Below are 18,164 nucleotides of genomic sequence, written 5' to 3'. Positions count from 1 at the left end.
GTTTTATTTTAATTGAATATTTTAATGTAATATCTTAATATTGCATTTTATATACTGTAATTTAACATTTATTAGCTTCTATGAGATTATAGTGATTGGGATTACATAAATGTTCAAATTTGTCCAGACGAGGGGAAGATAGAGTCGGTTATGATTGGTTTTCTTCCCATTTATCCTTTCGGCCCCCTTCCCCTGTTCTTCAAGCACACGCTTTCTTCAGGACCCCATTGTGGCTGTACGGTGATAGTTGCACCCCTGCGGTAGTGATTTGCAGAGTGGATAATTGCGATCGCTGGGCATGTAGTGAACCATCATAGGGGTTTGTGTTGGTCAAATTTCCAGCCTCTGTACAATCCCACTGCGATAAGTGAATCAATCTACAGACACAGCTCTTCAGGCTGAAAGCAGAGAATCAGTCTGTCAAAATAAGCCTCAATCCCCATCCCAAGGCAGCGGGAAGGAATATGTTATCATTATCCTGCAATCCTGTCCACCAAAAAAAGGGCAGTCACTGTACTCACCGGTACAGGTTATCCCAAATTGGTACGAAGGATCAGCGACGTTCTTTTCAGGTTTGTGTTATATTGCACTATGCCAAATGACTGCAATTGCCTTACAAGAAAGCATTATATATCATCAACGATCCGCTGTCATTGCAAGGGGCTCACGGATAAAGGAAGACATTTATAGTTGAATCATTATATTCAAATTACCGTTAAAGACCTGAAAGAATTCATTACAAAGCCAATACAACTGGTAAAGATTTATAGAGACCAGCTTGCCACTCAAGCCAATTCTGGCATTTCTCTCTACATGTAAAAAACATATCTTTTTTGCTAGAAAATTACTCAGAACCCCAAAACATTATGGGGCAGATCCACGTATCTCTAAAACGCTACACGTACAGTTTTTTTTTTGGATCCTGAAAGAATTTCCCCCTTAAGTTACGGCGGTGTAGCGTAACTTAGGCGGCGTAAGGGCGCAATTCAAATGGATGTGATGGGGGTGTGTTTTATGTAAATACGTCTTGACCCGACGTAAATGACGTTTTTTTTTCAGCTGCGACGTAACATTTTAAAAATTTGACGCAGGAACGACGGCCATACTTAACATAGGATACACCTCATATAGCAGGGGTAACTATACGCCGAAAAAAGCCTTACGGAAACGACGTAAAAAAATGCGCCGGCCGGATGTACGTTCGTGGATCGCCGTATCTAGCTAATTTGCATACTCAATGCGGAATTCGACGGAAATGGCACCTAGCGGCCAGCGTAAATATGCACCTACGATCTGACGGCGTACTAAGACGTACGCCTGTCGGATCGAGCCCAGATTCAGTCGTATCTTGTTTTGTGGATACAAAACACAGATACGACGGGGCATTTTAAAAATTACGCGGCATATCCATAGATACACCAGCGTAATTCGTTTGTGGATCTGGCTATATATATACATACATACAGTTGTGCTCATAAGTTTCCATCCCCCGGGAGAATTTATGATTTCTTGCGCATTTTTCAGAGAATATGAATGATAACACAAAAACATTTCTTTCACTCATGGTTAGTATTTGGCTGAAGCCATTTATTATCAATCAACTGTGTTTACTCTCTTTAACCACTTAAGCCCCGGATCAATATGCAGCTAAAGCACCAGGCCCCTTTTTGCGATTCGGCACTACTTCGGTTTAACTGACAATTGCGCAGTCATGCGACAATTGGCTTGTGCGCCAATTTTGAAAAAAAATTCAATATTATTTACTTTTTGCTATAATAAATATCCCCAAAAAAGATCTAAAAAAATGTATTTGTTCCCCCTCAGTTTAGGCCAATACGTATTCTTCTACATATTTTTGGTAAAAAAAATTGCAATAAGCGTATATTGATTTGCGCAAAATTTATAGCATCTACCAAATAGGGGATATTATTGCATTTTTATAAATATTTTTTTTCTAGTAATGGCGGTGATCAGCGATTCTTATCATGACTGTGACATTATGGCGGACACATCGGACACTTTTGACACTATTTTGGGACCATTGTCATTTTTACAGCGAACAGTGCTTTAAAAATGTGCTGGTTACTGTAAAAATGACACTGGCGGGTAAAGGGTTAACCAGGAGGGGGCGCTGTAGGGGTTAAGTGTGCCCTAAGAGTGTGATTCTTACTGTGAGGGGGGGGGGGCGTAGCTGGCCGTGTGACGTCACTGATTGTCGTACCCTATGACAGGGAACAAACGGTCAGCGACAGGCTCACTAGGAAGAACAAGGAAAGGTTTGTTTACACTCACCTCACCCCGTTCTTCCTCTCTGTGACCCGATTGCGGGACACCGGCGGCGATCGGGTCCGCTGTTCCCGCGGGGACGGTCACGGAGAAGAAGACCCATGGCTGGGATTTTAAAGGGGACGTACATGTACGCCCTTGTGCCCAGCCGTGCCATTTTGTCAACGTATATCTTTGTGCGGCGGTCCACAATCGGTTAAATCATCATCACAACAGAAATTACCCTGATCAAAAGTTTACATACCCGGGTGATTTTGGTCTCATAACATGCACACAAATTAACACAAAGGGGTTTGAATGGCTATTAAAGGTAACCATCCTCACCTGTGATCTGTTTGCTTGTAATTAGTGTGTGTGTATAAAAGATCAATGAGTTTCTGGACTCCTGACAGAGCCTTGCATCTTTCATCCAGTACTGCACTGACGTTTCTGGATTCTGAGTTATGTGCATACGTGAACTGAGCAAAGCAAACTGGTACTTGGGGTCGGCAGACAAGCAAGGTTCAGAATAGTCAGGGTCAAGATCCGAAGTCAAAAGACAGGGAGAGTTCAAAGAATAGTCGATATCTGATCTGAGGTCATCAGTCACCAAGGTAATTAGTGTGCACCCCAAAGCTCAAACACGTGTATATGTGTGTGTGTGTTTATATATATATATATATATATATATATATATATATACACTTTTATATATATATATATATATATATATATATATATATATATACATACACACACACACACACACACACACACATATACACGCCCTTTCTTATAAATAAATGTGTATATAAATAAAATATATATCAATGTTATCTTTCTTTTTTTTTACAGTAACTAAGAGCCCTTTCACACAGGGGCAGGCAATCATTGACAGTAAAACATTGCTAGTTTTAGTGGCGCTATTCGCCGCCAGCGGGCACATTTAACACCCGCTAGTGGCCCAATATAGGGTTAAACGTGCCCGTGTAGCGCCACTGTCAAAGCAGTGCCCACTCATTTCAATGGGCAGGAGCGGTGGAGGAGCACTGTATACACTGCTCCTTCACTGCTTGCATTTCGGCTTTCACACTGGAGTGACAGGAGAGGCGCTTTACAGGGGCTACTTTTAGCGCTATAGTGCCTGTAAAGCACCTCAGTGTTAAAGGGGTCTTATTAAAAACATTTAATTGTTTACATGTGGTTGAGGGGCAGGAAAACTCTGTAGTTAAGCCATTCTTTTACTGCCCCTTAACCGCTACCACCTTTTAGCTGTAGAGGCAGTGGCTGGTCATGTTCACATTCCGCAGCTGCAATTATACCCCTTTTTGGTGTGGTACCTGCTGACTGTGACCCATTCAAGTGAATGATGTCACTCCAACCCGCAACTGTGTGCAGTGTGGACTTCAAGAGGTTAAAGCAGGTGGTGTGGTGGCGATACAACGCCGCCTCACCACCTCTAAAAATGCTCTATGAAGAGTAATTTGTTTGCGTATCGCTCTTCAGAAATCAAAGCATTTGTGAATGTGCCCCTACATATGCCACAGTGCCCCCCTCAAATCTGAGTCCTCCTTTACATCAGAGTCCACAGCATTCCCCTTTAAACCAGAGTCAACAGTGTTACATCTTTTATCACAGTTCCCCTTTACATCAGAGTCCACAGAGTTCCCCTTTACACTGGGAAACCTGATGTAAAGAATGCTGTGGACTGTGGTGTAAAGGGGAACTTTCATATAAGGGGGTCTTTGCTCACTAGAGTCCCCAGCATTTCCTCTTATATCAGGGTTTCCAGAGTCCCCACTTTCATCAAAGTTCCCCGTTATTTACACTGTAAGGGGGGCTCTGACACAAAGGGGATCCCACTGTAAAGGGGGGGGAGAGAGTTCCACTTTAAGCCAGACAATAAGTACAGTATTTCTAGAAGGGGGTCAGGTCAGCCATAGCAGCCTCCTCACAACACAGATTATTTTACTTTATATGGTCAGCCTGCTTCCCCAGTATGTGTGAGTGTTGCCCCCCCCCCCCTCCATGGGACTACAAATCCCAGCATAGCAGGAGATACGTTACGCCGCTGTAACTTTGGGCGCTTAGTTCTGTATTCAGAAAGAACTTGCGCCCATATTTACGGCGGCGTAACATATGTGTTGCGGCGTAAGGCCGCGTAATTCAAATGGGGATGTTGGGGGCGTGTAGTATTTAAATTTGTCTTGACCCCGCGTTTTTTACGTTTTTATTGAACGGCGCATGCGCCGTCCGTAAAATATCCCAGTGTGCATTGCTCTAAATGACGCCGCAAGGACGTCATTGGTTTCGACGTGAACGTAAATTACGTCCAGCCGTATTCGCAAACGACTTACGCAAACGACGTAAAATTTCAAAATTCGACGCGGGAACGACGGCCATACTTAACATAGGATACGCCGCACATACACCTCATATAGCAGGGGTAACTTTACGACGGAAAAAGCCGAACACAAACGACGTAAAAAAAAGTGCCGGGCGGTCGTTCGTTTCTGAATCGGCGTAAATCCTAATTTGCATATTCCTCACGTAAAACATACGGAAGCGCCACCTAGCGGCCAGCCTGAAATTGCAGCCTAAGATCCGACGGTGTAAGACACTTACACCTGGCGGATCTTAGGGATATCTATGCGTAACTGATTCTATGAATCAGTCGCATAGATACGACCAAGCGCAATCAGAGATACGACGGCGTATCAGGAGATACGCCGTCGTATCTCTTTCTGAATCTGGCCCAATGTGACTTGCAGTTTAGGAGAGGACACCCTCTCTCCCTCCCTGCCTTCCTGCTGTAGTACTGCACACACACAGTGCCAGAATCTGTGCCCCCCACTCTCTCCTTACCAGTGACACGTCCTGAGTTCCAAGTCCTGGCAGGTCTCCTTCACCTCGTCGGTATTCACTGCAGGGCGGGAGGTGGGGCACTCTGAGGCGGAGCAGAGAGGAGAAAGTTATATTCTCCTTCAGGGGGGTACATGCAGTACACCTGTGAGGGGCCCGGAGGTCCCCAGGGGCCTGGATGGCAACCCCCCTTTTTTTTTTTTAGGGGTCCGGAGGTTCCCAGGGGCCCGGAGGCCCACAGGGCCCCAGATGGCAACCCCCCTTTTTTTTTATATATATATAAATTTATTTATATATTTTTTATTTATATGTGTATATATATATATATATATATATATATATAATTATTATATTCTCCTTCAGGGGGGTACAGGCAGTACACCTGTGAGGGGCCCGGAGGTCCCCAGGGGCCTGGATGGCAACCCCCTTTTTTTTTTTTTTTATGGGTCCGGAGGTTCCCAGGGGCCCAGAGGTCCCCAGGGCCCTGGATGGCAACCCCCCTTTTTTTATAAAAACATTTAAAAAAAAATTCTATATATATATATATATTTTTATTAAAGGGCTCAGAGGTCCCCAGGGCCCCATGTGGCAAACCCCCTTTTTTTTATTTTTTTTATAAACCACCGGACCTTGCCGGATTGAAGTCTCCCGCGCGCATGTGCAGGAGTGATGACATCGCCGCTCCAGCCAATCACAGCGCTGGAGCGGCGATACCCGGAAGACACGCCGAGGCAAGATGACATCTCCCTCGGCATGGACCAGGTAAGTTCCCCTCGTTCCAAGGTAAGTATTTCATAATGAGCTAGTATGTGGTGCATACTAGCTCATTATGCCTGTTGCCTTTCAGGTAGGTAAAAAACAAATAAAAATAAAAACTGCTGTGGGTTTACTACCGCTTTAAATAAATGTAGTACTTAGGATGGTGTTTCCAATACTTTTATAGTGTAAGAAGACAATCACTTTTCTATGTCCCATCTCCACAAAGAACTCACATTGACTAGAGTAGCATGGAAGAAATATTGAGGGTTTCACTAAGACTGAACTAACTAGCACTAAATGGAGGGGGGGGCAGATGGAGATACCAAATCACATAAGAGTGATAAGCTGTAGTGGCCCTTAAACACCATTAGATATCAGCATACATTTAAACAATGGTAACAATGGTAACCTGATATATACAACAACATAAAAAAATATATAGAAGGGACAGAACAGGAACCACAGGGGACAGTCTTACATTTGAAGTCCTCAAAGGATCTAAGGTCAGTGTCAAAATAAAAACTTCAATATCGTATTTACGCTACGCCGCCTTAAGTCAGAGAGGCAAGTGCTGTATTCACAAAGTACTTGCCTCCTAACTTACGGCGGCGTATCGTAAATGTGGCCGGCGTAAGCGCGCCTAATTCAAATGAGCATGGGGGGCGTGTTTTATGTAAATTACTCATGACCCGACGTGATTGACATTTTTTATGAACGGCGCATGCGCCGTCCGTGTACATATCCCAGCATGCATTGCTCCAGAGTACGCCGCAAGGACGTATTGGTTTCGACGTGAACGTAAATTACGTCCAGCCCTATTCACGGACGACTTACGCAAACAACGTAACATTTTAAAATTTCGACGCGGGAACGACGGCCATACTTAACATTGACTAGGCCAGCTATTTGATGGAATAACTTTACGCCGGAAAATGCCTTAAGTAAACGGCGTATCTTTACTGCGACGGGCGCACGTACGTTCGTGAATGGGCGTATATAGGGATTTACATATTCTACGCCAAACTCAACGGAAGCGACACCTAGCGGCCAGCCTAAATATTGCACCCTAAGATACAACGGCGCAGGCTGTCGTATCTTAGCTAGGTTTAAGTGTATCTCAGTTTGAGAATACACGTAAACTTACGACGGCGCACAGGGGCGTACCTAGAGCATTTGGCACCCAGGGCGGATCCAATATCTGGCAACCCCCCCCCCCCACGTTAAAATGTAAAAACACCCCACTGTGCCCCCTGCATACCTCTGCATCCTTCAATATCTTTTTGTTACTACTGTGTACCCCTCTCCATAACTGCACCTCTGGACCACTTTACATTGCACAGCACCCTGCATCACTGGACCCCTTTACATTACACAGCACCCTGCATCACTGGACCCCTTTAAAATTACACAGCACCTTGCATCACTGGACCCCTTTACATCTCACAGCCCCCTTCACCTCTGGACCCTTTTACATTACACAGCACCCTGCACCTCTGGGCCCCTTTACATTACACAACACCCTGCACCTCTTTACATTACACAGCCCCTGCACCACTGGACCCCTTTACATTACACAGCCCCCTGCACCTCTGGGCCCCTTTACATTACACAACACCCTGCACCTCTTTACATTACACAGCCCCTGCACCACTGGACCCCTTTACATTACACAGCCCCCTGCACCTCTGGACCCCTTTACATTACACAGCACCCTGCACCTCTTGACCCCTTTACATTACACAGCACCCTGCATCACTGGACCCCTTTACATTACACAGAACTCTGCATCACTGGACCCCTTTACATTACACAGCACCCTGCATCACTGGACCCCTTTACATTACACAGCACTCTGCATCACTGGACCCCTTTACATTACACAGCACCCTGCATCACTGGACCCCTTTACATCTCATAGCACCCTGCATCACTGGACCCCGTTACATCTCATAGCACCCTGCATCTCTGCACCCTTTTACATTGCACAGCACCCTGCATCACTGCACCCCTTTTACATTACACCGCCGCCTGCACCTCTGCACCCCTTTACATCACATAGCCCCCTGCACCTCTGGACCCTTTTACACTACACAGCCCTCTGCACCCCTTTACATTACACAGCACCCTGCATCACTGCACCCCTTTTACATTACACAGCCACCTGCACCTCTGCCGCCCCCCCCCCCCCACATGTCAGCTAAAAAAATATATATATATATATATTTTTTTTTTAAATCAGGATGGTGTCACCCCTCAAGCGGGTGTCACCTGGGGCGGACCGCTCCCCCTTAGGAACGCCTCTGACGGCGCAGATTCAGAGTTACGTCGGTGTATCAGTACCTAACTCTTTCTGAATCCAGCTAATACTGTATATATGCACATACAGTATAATGAAGCAACAGTTGAACAGACCTGTGCACAAGAGCTGACAATCTATCCTGTTAAAAACCTCTAGCAGAGCCCTCACACGTATGACCTTTATATATAAATGATGGCACCTGTATCATGCAGACTCTTCTAGTTCCTTGTGTCATTATTTGTAGAGTAACTACCAAAAGACTTTATAGATCTGCCAAATAAAACCAACTTTATGACTTGTGTTTATTACGCGGCAGTTAAGTACGGCGATTTATAACCGGCAGCGTCTGGTCTCTCAGTCTGGTACTGCAGGTTGAAGGCTTTTATGGTCTTTTTATTGAGTGTTGGATTTTTACATAGTGTACAACATTGTATGTTCCTGTTTATGAGCAGCCGAGATTTAGTGACTCCCTATTATAAACCCTGTGGCTGTAGTATCTGGGCAATGAAGTGCGGTTCCCTATATGACAACCAGATTCCCTATACACTACATTACCAAAAGTATTGGGACGCCTGCCTTTAATGGCATGCCAGTCTTAGTCCGTAAGGTTCAATATTGAGTTGGCCCGCCCTTTGCAGCTATAACAGCTTCAGCCCTTCTGGGAAGGCTGTCTACAAGGTTTAGGAGTGTGTCTATAGGAATGTTTGACCATTCTTCCAGAAGAGAATTTGTAAGGTCAGGCCCTTTAAAGCTTGTAGGAGGAATTTTCATTCTGCTCTGGCTGTCCTATGAGGCTGCATAACCCCTGGCCCTCTGTCTGGACAGTGCTGATTGGCCCTGTGCTGATCACATGCACCCTCCCAAAATAAACTCTCTAGCAATACACTCCAAACTGACCATGTGCAGAGTGACTCCAAAGGCTCTGTTCTATCAAGAGATGGATTGGGGACAGTGGGAGAAGGGGAGGATCAGAGAAGAGAAGATCAAACGGCCTTTTTACACAATGCAGAGGATTAACCCCTTAGGTTCTACAGTGAGTGTAACACGCATGGTTTACTGCATACACAGGCTGATTTTACTGTTGTGGGTTTAGTAACACTTTAACCTGGATAAGTAGCTCAATTCATATACATCATGACAGCCAGACAATTAGCATTTTCAGAAACATGTGTCACATTTGTGTTTTTCTTGTGACAGGTTGTCATTAAGCACTTGCAGATTTTAAACATAAGAAATACAACCTAAAAACATACAACAAAAGGTTTTAGAACCCGTCTCTTATGTCCACGTCTTCTTTCTCTGCCGCCGCTCCCCCTGTCACTATCACCGCCAATTGCCGTAATTGCTTTGTATTACACAGCAGGAGAGGCTGTCACTATGACACTTGTGGATAGTAGATAGCCATGCTTCATTGTTTTTACTATTTCATTCATATGGAAATCAGAGCTGTGACTTTTCTCTGCATAGACTTCACTTTACAAGTCTTTAGTTAACCCTAATCAGCCCTAATTAGAGTGGGAGTAAACTCCCATGCATGATTTTTACCTATAGCCTATAATAAGGCTCAGCTGTAGGTATAGTAAATATCTACTAAGTGTGCACCTTTTAGGAGATACCTACTTTTGATGCAGCAGTTGATGTCACCCGGCCGGACTGAAAGAAAGTGAGCACTCAGTGTGCACTTCCTGTCAGTCCGGCCGGGAACAGGAAACTAAATTTCCTGTACTACGCACGGTACCCGGCCGGACTGACAGGACTCCAGGTGGAAGGAAGAGGAGCTCAGCCACGCTACATCCTGAGAAGGGGAAGTTGGGGGCCCCAGGCCAGCCCGGGGGCCCCAAGCAATTGTTTGTTTTGCCTGTCCTGTAGCGACGGGCCTGCTCCCACTACCACATATTTGTGTTACGTCGGCGTCAAGGGGTTAAGTATTGACATCATAGTGGAAATGTAACAAATGGCCCATGAAGGGGTATACAGGTATGAGATATGAAGGGGTTAAAGGCCGCAGAATATTGTAGCATCTGTCAGAGATACAGATAAAAGAAAGCGCTTTTGACAGCTGTGAGTCTTAACCCATCCGCTCCTCCTGAAGCCGTGATACCGTCACGCTGTGCTTGGCACAATACAATGTGTGAGAGAGGAAAGGCTTATTAATCTGTCAGATATCTCTCCATCCTTAGCAGGATCCAGGTCACCCGCTGCGTCGGATATAATACCCCTCAATGTGGAAAATAGTGGGAAATGGACAGGTTTCAGCTCCTAGGCTCGGCTGTCTCTCCCCTGTTGGGTCTCTATTCACATCTCAAGATGAAAAGTTTTGTCAAGAAGCCGAAAATCGCCTCCTCCACCTTTCTCCTTGACTCACGGATTTCGATCTCATAATCCTGCTTCTACCTCCTGACATTTTCCCCGTGTCCAGCTAATTGACGGTTATTTCACATAACAGCACGGGGCCGGTGCTGGTAAAAAGGGCTTCCGACTGGTGGTCATTAAAGGCGCAGGAAGTTCAAGATGTGGGGGGTCTCCGGCCACATGCTACAGTCTGATGTAAGAGGGGAGATGAGATCTACACCGGGACGGGATCGCAGAATACCATGTTCATCATTTGCAGCAGTAAAGACCTCAATCTGGCTCTCGTCACCGGAGGCCTCGCTGTAAAACCGCTCCAGGACCATTAGCGTTTTGTAAACTTAATCACGCATGATGTGTGTATATATATATTTTCTTTAATTACAGACTTTGGGACCAGATTGTTAAACCGGCTGCTCGAACTTTAAGGCTCCATGCACACTGAAGCTGATAAACTGCAGTTTATTGGCGTTTTGGCTTTTTTTTTTATAGCCCATAAACTGAACTCTATGTTAGCCTATGTGCCCATGCACACCTGGGCGTTTTTTAGTGTTAATGAGCTTTGGAGTTTATTGGCTTTTTTCTGAACGCCCGAAATTTGCGTTCAAAGTGCCGTTTTTCGACGGAAAAAAACGCTGAAAAACGCAGAAAAACACTCAAAACGTTTAAAAAAAACTTTCAAAAACGCCGGTGCCAGCGTTTTTTAATCCATTGAAAAAAGTAAAAAATAAATAAAATTAAAAAAAAAAAAAAAAAGCTACACTGAAAAACGCTGAATAAGCTATTGCAAAAACGCTAAAAAACTTTGAAAGGCTCCCTGCAAAGCTACTGGCGTTTTTTTATAGTTTTTTTCAGCTTCAGTGTGCATGGAGCCTTATAGGAGTCTCAATAGCAGAACTTGACTTATTTTTAGGAGATCTTAAAGGGTTCCAGTTATAAAAATAATTGCAGTGGGCAGTGGCGGCTGGTGCTCAATTTTTTTTTGGGGGGGGGGGGGGGCGCAAACAAACTGAAAAAAAAAAAAACATCAATTATAGCCACTGTGCCCATTAAACGCAGCTGCTGTGCCCATCAATTGCCCCCACTGTGCCATCAAACGTAGCCACTGTGCCCATCAAACGCAGCCACTGTGCCATAAAACACAACCACTGTACCATCAAACGCAGCTACTGTGCCCATCAATTGCCAGCACTGTGCCCATCAAACGCAGCAACTGTGCCCATCAAACGCAGCCACTGTGCCCATCAAACGCAGCCACTGTGCCCATCAAACGCAGACACTGTGCCATCAAGCGCAGCCACTGTGCCTATCAAGCGCAGCCACTGTGCCCATCAAGCGCAGCCACTGTGCCCATCAGGCGCAGCCACTGTGCCCATCAAACGCAGCCACTGTGCCATCAAACGCAGCCACTGTGCCATCAAACGCAGCCAATGTGCCCATCAAACGTAGCCACTGTGCCATCAAACGCAGTCACTGTACCCATCAATTGCTGCCCGTGTGCCCATCAATTGCAGCTACTGTGCCCATCAACTGCAGCCAGTGTGCCTATCAATTGCTGACACTGTGCCCATCAATTGCCGCTACTGTGCCCCATCAAATTCTGCCAGCGTGCCCATCAATTGCTGCTACTGTGCCCCATCAAATGCTGCCACCGTGCATCGCCCAGCACTTACCTGTCTCGCAGCGGGTCAGCTGCGATGTTCTGCATGTCAACGCTCCTTGATATCTTCTTCCATCCTCTCTACCAGGCGTCCAATTACAGCGCCTGTTCAGACAATCAGGTGACAGGTAACAGACCCGACCAGAAAGGCGGTTCAGTGTCAGCAAAGCAAATTCCTTCGCTTTGGTAACACAACACTGAGTGAACAACGAGCGCCCACTGTTCACCGTTCTGGGCCCCTATTAAAGCCTATGGCTCTAATCTGGTGCCTCCAAAAAATAACCCTGCCGCTGTAATTCAGGTGTCTGTCGCCTGAAAAGAGGCCGGACACCTGACTAGGGAGTGTCAGCGGTGCAATGCATGAATCTATCTATGGTGATAGAACGGTGCCAGGAGAGAGGGGGCGGTGCCCATGCAACCCTTATGGACGCATTGCCACTCGCAGTGGGAATGTTTCAGCATTCATGAAAAAGTCAAGAATAATACCCGTAATGTTTGTAATACACACTCACCGGCCACTTTATTAGGTACACAGGGCCGCCATCAGGAATTATGGGGCCCCTTACACAGCTTCAGGCATGGGCCCCCTGGAGCAGAGAACCGGGGGGGGGGGGCCTTTACAAAAAAAAAGAGGAAATAAACAAATATATATATAAAAAAAGGGCGATAGCCATCCGGAGCCTTGGGGACCTCTGGGCCCTTTAATAAAGAGAAATAAAAAATATATAAAAATAAATATATATTTATTTATTTTTTAAAAGGAAACCTCCGGACCTCTAAAAAAATAAATAAATAATTGGCCCTTTTATAAAAAAATTAAATAAAAATATATTAAAAAATGCCATCTGGGGCCCTGGGGGCCTCCGGGCCCCTGTGGACCTCCGGACCTCTAAAAAAAAAAAAAAAATTGGCCCTTATATAAAAAAATTAATAAAAATATATAAAAAAAAATACTTTTTATATATAAAATAATTAAAAAAAGGTGGGTTGCCATCTGGGGCCCTGGGGGCCGCTGGGGACCCCCTGTACCCCCCTGATGGTGGCCCTGTAGGTACACCTTGCTAGTACCGGGTTGGACCACCTTTTGCCTTCAGAACTGAGGCTCTCTTTGCACTCTCACTTCTCATTGCCTTAGAGACAGCAGCGTAAGCCACTGGCTCCCTCTGCTGTCAGTCATAGCCAGTGAGGAGGGGGCAGGGCCAAGCTGTGTTCTGGGTGTCTTATGCCACGCACACACGACCGTTTTTTCCATCTGAATAAACTCTGATGGGTTTTTTCGATGGAATTTCGCTCAAGCCACGGTCACACCAAATTCCCACCGTCAAGAACGCGGTGACGTACAACACGTGCGACGAGGCGAGAAAAATGAAGTTCAATGCTTCCGAGCATGCAATGAATTGTTTCAGAGCATGCGTGTTTTTTTCCCCAAACAGACGAACGGATTTTCCGATAGGATTTTTTTCCGTCTGAAAAAAAAGAGAACATGTTCTCTTTCTAAGTCCGTCGGAATTTCCAATGGAAAAAGACCGATGGGGCATACACACGGTCAGAATATCTGATGAAAAAATTCCGTCTGACTTTTTCCATCGGAAATTCCGGCCGGGTGTACACTGCATTATGGATACACAGAGGCAGCTCAGGATCAAGCATTCACAAGTGCCTTTATAGCAAGCAGCTTGCTATGGTGGGCACTCAACTGTGATTTTTGGGGATTTTATGTGATAGACCAACACAAAGTGGCACATAATTGTGAAGTGAAGGGAAAATGATAAATGGTTTTTAATTTTTTTTACTAATAAACATCTGTAAAGTGTGGGGTACATTTGTATGGCGCCCCCCTGAGTCAATACTTTGTAGAACCACCTTTCACTGAAATTACAGCTGCAAGTGTTTTTGGGGATGTCTCTCCCAGCAGGGCCGTTTGAAGGAATTTGGGGGCCCCAAGCAAAATGGACATGGAGGCCCCTCTCAACCCCCCCCCCCCACACACACACACACACACACACACACGCAAAGCCTACAGGAACCACAGCATAGCCATACAGTTTAAGTTCACCCACACCCCTGTGTTCTTCTTACTCCTTCCCCCCTCCCTATGATCTTCTTACTGCCTCCATGTTTTTTTTACTCCCTTCCCCGTGTCCTTCTTAACCGCTTGCCGACCGCCGCATGTATATGTACGTCCACAGAATGGCACGTACAGGCATATGGGCGTACATGTACGTCCCCGCCTTTCCGCGGGTCGGGGGTCTGATCGGGACCCCCCTGCTACATGCGGCGGTCGGAAACCCGCGGGGAGCGATCCGGGATGAGCGCGCGGCTATTCGTTTCGAGCCGCCCCCTCGCAATCACTCCCCAGAGCTGAAGAACGGGGAGAGCCGTGTGTAAACACGGCTTCCCCGTGCTTCACTGTGGCGGCGTATCGAACGAGTGATCCCTTTTATAGGGAGACTCGATCGATGACATCAGACCTACAGCCACACCCCCCTTCAGTTGTAAACACACACTAGGTGAACCCTAACTCCTACAGCGCCCCCTGTGGTTAACTCCCAAACTGCAACTGTCATTTTCACAATAAACAATGCAATTTAAATGCATTTTTTGTTGTGAAAATGACAATGGTCCCAAAAATGTGTCAAAATTGTCCGAAGTGTCCGCCATAATGTCGCAGCCACGAAAAAAAAAACGCTGATCGCTGCCATTAGTAGCAAAAAAATAAATAATAATAAAACTATCCCCTATTTTGTAAACGCTAAAAATTTTGCGCAAACCAATCGATAAACGCTTATTGCGATTTTTTTTACCAAAAATATGTAGAAGAATACGTATCGGCCTAAACTGAGGAATTATTTTTTTTTTTATATATATATATATGTTTTTGGGGGATATTTATTACAGCAAAAAGTAAAAAATATTGAATTTTTTTCAAAATTGTCCCTCTATTTTTGTTTATAGCGCAAAAAATAAAAACCGCAGAGGTGATCAAATACCACCAAAAGAAAGCTCTATTTGTGGGAAAAAAAGGATGTCAATTTTGTTTTGGAGCCACGTCGCACGACCGCGCAATTGTCTGTTAAAGCGACGCAGTGCCGAATTGTAAAAACGCCTCTGGGCATTTAGCAGCATATTGGTCCGGGGCTTAAGTGGTTAATTGCCCCCCTAAAAACATACGCTTTTTATTAAATCATGGCAGGTGCTTGTGCTACATATTTGATAGCAGATATAAAGGATATTATACAGTCAGATTGTATAGTGTATGATCAAATGTATACATATTTCTAACTCTAATCTTTAAATAGGATTCAAATCCATACAGGAGCGTTTAGGACTATAATATTGTAATTCGCTGTCTCCTGCACTCTGTACTGACAGAAAAATAATAGGCACATACATGTTCTAATAAACATTCTATGCAATGGAGGGAGAGATTTACTGAACGGCCAGAAAGGAACAGTTTTCCAGGTCCCGAGAGTGTTTACAGTAGCCTAGCAACAGACGCTTGTCTCCGTACACTGGGACACGGGTGGGCGGAGCTCTTCCTGCCCAGTTACCAGGGTGAAACCCTGCAAATGACAGCTACAAAGCACTGGCTGGGAAACTCTGATCGCCGTACAGCTCCACCATGAAATAGGGAGATCTGTCACACAGACTGCCTGCTGCCCCCATGTTCTTTTTACCCCCCCCCCATGTTTTTCTATCTCACCTCCCCTTCTTCCCTGTAGGCTGTAGCGTGGCGGAGCTCCTCTTCATCCTGTCAGTCCGGCCGGGTACCGCGCGGTACAGGAGATTCAGTTTCCTTTTCCCGGCCGGACTGACAGGAAGTGAGCACTCAGTGTGCACTTCCTGTCAGTCTGGCCGGGAACAGGACACTGAATCTCCTGTACTGCGCGGTACTCGGTCGGACTGACAGGAGGAAAGAAGAGGAGCTCTGCCACGCTACAGCCTGGAAAGGGGAAGTTGGGGGCCCCAGGCATTTTTGCACATTCTTCACTGCAAAATATCTCAAGCTCTGTCAGATTAGATGGAGAGCGTCGGTGAACAGCAATTTTCAAGTCTTCGCCCAGATTCTCAATTGGATTTAGGTCTGGACTTTGACTGGGCCATTCTAATGCCGCGTACACACCATCACTTTATGTGATGGAAAAAAAAGAGATTTTCTGTGAAGTAAAAAAAAGGAAAATTTATATGAAATACTTACCGTAATTTTCCTTTCCTGATGGACTCCATGGCAGCCTACGTGTGGGTTAACCCCGCCTCTCATACCTCATAGGACCCTACTCCCATAAAGCTTTGCTTCCTGGCCATGGACAGTGTTCCGTAATATAGCCTACTCCAGCAAAGGGAGGGAACTCCGGCTGCCATGGAGTCCATCAGGAAAGGAAAATTACGGTAAGTATTTCATATAAATTTTCCTTTTTCCTGACAGACTCCATGGCAGCCTACGTGTGGGAAATGACTAGCCAAACACACCCGGGTGGGCAATTGCTGGTTAAAGAAAAAAAATTTAATTGACATTGTCAACAGATAATATATTCAAACCAAAATTAACCGACGACAAGGAGGCCGGTTCTACGCAATAGTGCGTCATAAATGTATTTAAGGACGACCAAGAGGCCGCTTTGCAAATAACTTCAGGGGAAACATGTCGGGCAGCCGCCCATGATGTAGAGACGCTCCGCGTGGAATGAGCGGTTACCGCTTCAGGAGGAGCCAACCCTTTAGCCTTGTAAGCCCTTTGGATAGCTTGGACGATCCATGCGGCGATGGTTCTGGAGGAAGCATGCATGCCTTTGTTTTTCCCATGGAATGACACAAACAAATGATCAGATTTACGGAAGGACGCTGTGGCTTCCAGATATTGTTTAAGGATTTCGCCGACATCCAGAGGATGAACCATAGAACCCTCAGAAGAATGAAACGTGGGAAGTACAATTTCCTGGTTTTCATGAAAGATTGACGTGACTTTAGGCTTGGAACCCAGCATTGGAATTAACACTACACGGTCCGGGAAAAAAGTGAGGAACGGTTCTTTGGAGCCTAGAGAGCCAATTTCGGAGACCCTTTTGGCAGATGTTATAGCCACAAGGAAGACAATCTTGAGGGAAAGATCTTTGATAGATTGATTAGTTGAATCTTGATCTCCTGAAAAAAAGTCCAAGACTAATGGGAGATCCCACTTGGAAAATCTTGGTTTTCTTAGAGGTCTTAACCTCATGGCTCCTTTGAAGAATTGACGGACAAGGGAATGTCTGGCCCACGAAATACTTGTGAAGGCAGAGATTGCTGATACTTGGACCCTCAAGGAGCTGACTGATAAGGGTAGGTCAAGCCCAGTTTGGAGGAAGCCCAAAATGTCTTGCACTCTGGGGACTTTGGCTGAACTGTTCATGGAGGAGGTGTAATCCGAGAACTTAGACCATATCCTCTGATAGACTTTGTTGGTGCTCACTTTCCTGGCATCTAGTAATGTAGAGATTGCTTGGCTTGGGCAACCTAGCGCTTCCAATCTTTCCCTCTCAAAAACCAGGCCATCAGGTGCAGATGTGATGGACAAGGGTGAGGGGTCGACCCCTGGAGCAAGAGATCTGGTCTGGATGGGAGCTGAACTGGATCCCGGAAGCTCAACTGAAACAACAGTGGAAACCATGGTCTGTTGGGCCAGTAAGGAATTATTGCGACCACTTCGACTTCCTCCCATCTGAGTCTCGACAGGAACCGGAGAATAACTGGAGTTGGGGGAAAAGCATAGGCTTTGTGGAACATCCACTGATCTGTTAGAGCATCCACCCCGAACGCTTGGGGGCAGCGATTTCTTGTGTAAAATTTCTCCAGTTTGTAGTTGCACGGGGATGCAAATAGGTCCACTTCCGGTTTGAATCCTAGTGACAGGATCCAGACGAAAACCTCGCTGTGGAGAGACCACTCGTTGTTGTCGAGTGTCGTCCTCGATAGGAAATCTGCTTGAATATT

This window comes from Rana temporaria, chromosome 8, assembly GCF_905171775.1.
Source record: "Rana temporaria chromosome 8, aRanTem1.1, whole genome shotgun sequence".
In the NCBI taxonomy this organism is placed as follows: domain Eukaryota; kingdom Metazoa; phylum Chordata; class Amphibia; order Anura; family Ranidae; genus Rana; species Rana temporaria.
Note: the sequence above shows the minus strand (reverse complement) of the source record.